General features: G+C 39.0%; 1 non-coding gene across 1 annotated transcript; it reads left to right on the forward strand.

Moving 5' to 3' along the window:
* Positions 1-291: 291 nt before the first annotated feature.
* Positions 292-400, forward strand: LOC148804274 (small nucleolar RNA R71). The gene has a single exon (XR_016081706.1). It is a non-coding gene; the product is annotated as a small nucleolar RNA R71 (small nucleolar RNA).
* Positions 401-3,865: the final 3,465 nt, after the last annotated feature.

Here is a 3,865-nt window from a genome sequence, read left to right on the forward strand (position 1 = left end):
TAGAAGATCTACCCTGTCAAACTTTCTAGAAATGGCATTCAAGTCCATTTTTGCCTTGGGCTCTATATTATTCCTAACCTCATAGAGCCCTGCCCTCTTTAAGGGTCCCACCGACCTTTCATAGGAATACAAGAATGCATTGTCAATGGAATTCTCACACAAGGTCTCGAAAAGAGCATATGCTTAATCCTCAGTTTTGCTCATAAATGCCCCCCACAGGATGCATCAACCATTTGCCTGTATTGATCTATCAAACCTTCATAGAAGGCTTGGACAATTTGCCATTGGGATAGGCCATGGTGTGGGCATTTTCTCATTAACTCCTTCGTTCTCTCCCAAGCCTAATGAATTTGTTCACCTGGCGTTTGGGTGAATCCAGTAATGGCTCTTTTCATGGTATTGGTTTATCCTATAGGGTAGAACTTTCTAAGGAATTCTTGTTGCATTTTTGCCTAAGTTCTAATAGGTCTCCCTATAGTTCCCAACCAGTGTTGGGCCTTGTCTTTCAAGGAGAAGGGGAAAAGAGTCAATCTAAGGGCATTATCATTGAAGTTCTGGATCCTTATAGTAGAACAAATTTCTAAAAACTCGTCTATGTGCTTGTATGGGTCCTCACTCGGGTTCCCATAGAAAGAGGGAAGCATTTGGATTGTGCTTGACTTAATTTCATACTGTGAAGCCTAAGTATCTAGCAACTGTATGTAGGATGAAGGGTTATATTGGGTTGGAGTGAAGTATTCCTTCAACTTTCTGGGTTGGGCATCATTGATTCCAGCCATTTGGTTGCGTTGTTGGTGATGGAGGTATATCTCTTTATTTCGGGTATGGGTTCTACAGTTTCTCTCCTTAGAGACCTCCTTCCTAACATACAACTCAGAAGTCCCTTTTTCTTCTTGATGAAATTTGAAATTTAAATTTTGAATTCTAATTTCAAACTTAGATTTTGAAATTTAAATTCTAAAATTTAAACTCAATTTGAAATTTTTTTCTTTTTTTTTAATTTTTAATTTTTAATTTTTTTAATTTTTTTACTTTTTTATTTTCTCTTTTTTTTTTAATTTGAAATTTAAATTTTTGAAAATTTAAATTCAAATTCAGATTTTGAAATTTAAATTCAAATTTGAACTTTTAAAAAAATTGCAAGCAAAACAACCACACGACTTAGGGGTGACCTAGGGTTTCCTAAACTAGTGGTTCAACCAATGTGAATCCTCTTAGGTTCACTTGGAATTACACCACTTCCTTTGGTTAGCCAGGTGAGAGGTGGGGATGTGGGAGGCTCCCTTGCTCTCGCAAGGACTTAATTAAGTAACCACAAAACCCGCTTAGGCATAGCCGTTTAACCTCTTTCCTTAAACACCAACCGCCGATTATGGAATGTAATAACAAGTTTCCCTAAAATTCAGCACACCTTTGAACCAAGTGTGAGGCTTCCCTAAAGGATCTTGCTATCCAAATTTTAAATTAGGGTTTTGAGTAAACCACACGTGAAGGGTGGTGATTTTTTGGGCCAAGAAAGGGTGATGAAATCCCCACCTTATCTTATTTAAATTGGATGCCCTTAAGTGGATTAACGGAAAAACAAAATAAACAAAGCAAATACAACTAACTACAATGCATGAAAAATTATTTCTAAAATGCAATTCAGCAATTTAAAATAATAACACAAACTAATTAAGCGAAAAAGAACAATTAAAATAATAAAAAGAGAAAGTCTAACACATTCACAACTAGTAATGATAATTTAGCAATTAAATAAACCTATATGATGCATGCTCTAGAATATGAAACCCTAAATGTTGAAATACAAATACCAAACTTTTAAAATATATTTTTTATTTTTTTTCAATTATTTTTATTATTTTTTTATTATTTTTTGAAATTCAAAATTTTAAATTTAACTTTTGAAATTTGAAATTCAAATTCAAATTCCCGCGCTGGGTCCAATGTGAGTAGGATCGCTTAGCCATGCTTCATAATTGGAAAAACGGGCACCATGGAAATACATGCCACTCAGCCAAAGAAAGATGATGGAGAGTTGACCAAAATGGGCACTAAATACTTTTCGAGAGATCTCCTCCAAATCACTGGTATGGCTATCGAAATCGTGAGCATCAGCATGTAGGTTCCAGATCCAAGTGGTAGTCTCAGGGCCCTTAGCTATTGTTCTTGAGAAATGACCGGGTCTGGCCCATTCCTCGAAAGAAGTTTTTATGGGATCCCTATCCACCAAAATTTTAACTTCTGGTTCCGGCGAACGAATAATCATTGAGTCCTCCTCTTTCCGGACAACACATACAAAGAGACCCGCCAACAGTCAAGTAATCAGTGAACCTATGAGAGATATTTAGAATTAGTTCTTTTCTTTCCTATCTCCCATCTATCTATTTTCTTTAGTTATTCACTAGAGCAATTATGATCTGGAAGTCGATCCGGGGCAAGTGTTCGGATCTATTATGACATAGCCATGAGGCGCTCAACGGACCTTTTTAATCTTGTAAAACCCTTTCCCGGCTTCAACTTGACGCAAAAACGATTTTTTGGTGCAACCTAGTGTATTCAGATCTCAATGTATAAGTGCCCGGCTGGAGCAGTTACTTTATATCTTACATGGAACGTATTACTAGATACTCTATTCCAAATCACGGAAGCAGTCATTAGTCATTAATAAGAAACACTCCAGTATCTATATCTATAGATAGTTTAGTCAGTCGAAGGTCTTTATTAGTATTGTATTAGTTTGAATAGCAGAAAGAAATATATTCTGTACTGTATCTGCGTCTCGTTTATCCCTACGAGGTACCAGCCAAAATAGAACGATCTTAGAAGGGAAGGGATATAATGAAATTTCTTGATTGGCTCTTCCCAGAGGAACGATCTATTTTATTTTACTGATAGAGCCAACAAACATTTCTAAAATATTAGAAATTAACAAAAGAAATAGAGTGTTCTTATTCAAATTAAAATTAAAATTTAAATTCAAATTTGAAATTTAAACTCAAATTTGAAAATTTAAACAATTTCCTATTTAATGTTATCAGGGGTCAACGGCCGCTCACCGACACTAGGAACCCTAAGTGTATATGTCCAAGGTAAGTGGAACCTCCTAGCTAAAGACCTGACCTGGTCCACCTCTAGGAGCTATCAAACTTCGAGCGTGGAAGGTCAGCCACGGCCACCCTTTGGGTTGCACTCCCAGCAACGGGCCCCAGGACGGTCTTTGGGACCAGTTCCCCCTCGGCCTAAGGTAACTCTTCGGGCTTCCTCGGCGATACTGATGCAGTGCTCTCACGGGGAGAGTCATTGCCTCGGTGGCTGCCCTTGGCACCCCTGGAAGCTACTCTTTCCCTCAGCACCATCACCTCTTCCCGAAAGGGAACAACGACCAGGGGACCCAAGGAAGAGAGAGGAGAAGGGGTCTGATGAGAGTTCCCCTCCGAACCGTTCGGAAACTCATAGCACTCAGGACCAGAGCCTGAGAAAGAAATTTTTTCAAGGAATTACCTAGAAGATGGAGGAAAAAGAGAGAAGATGAAGTCTGTTGAAGAATGGAAAGTCTGGGAGCTGTTCACTCGATAACCAAGGTGCCTAGAGACAAATGATGGGAGAACTGCGACTAAGCCCCCTATTTATAGGAGAATGGATGGTTTAGATCTTGCCCAATCCAGCGGCTGCAAGTCTCTCGCCTCTATTGCCCATCTAGGACGTGACACCCATCACTCGACCTCGGGAGACGAAATGATGCTTGACTAGCGCTCAGTATTGGGGAGACGAAACGACACTTGACTGGTGCCTAGTCTCGGGGAGACGAAATGACACTTGATTGGTGCTTAGTCTCGAGGAGACAAAACGGCGTTTGACAACT

Source organism: Nelumbo nucifera, chromosome 1 (genome assembly GCF_055504915.1).
Source record: "Nelumbo nucifera cultivar China Antique chromosome 1, China Antique-T2T, whole genome shotgun sequence".
Classification (NCBI taxonomy): Eukaryota; Viridiplantae; Streptophyta; class Magnoliopsida; order Proteales; family Nelumbonaceae; genus Nelumbo; species Nelumbo nucifera.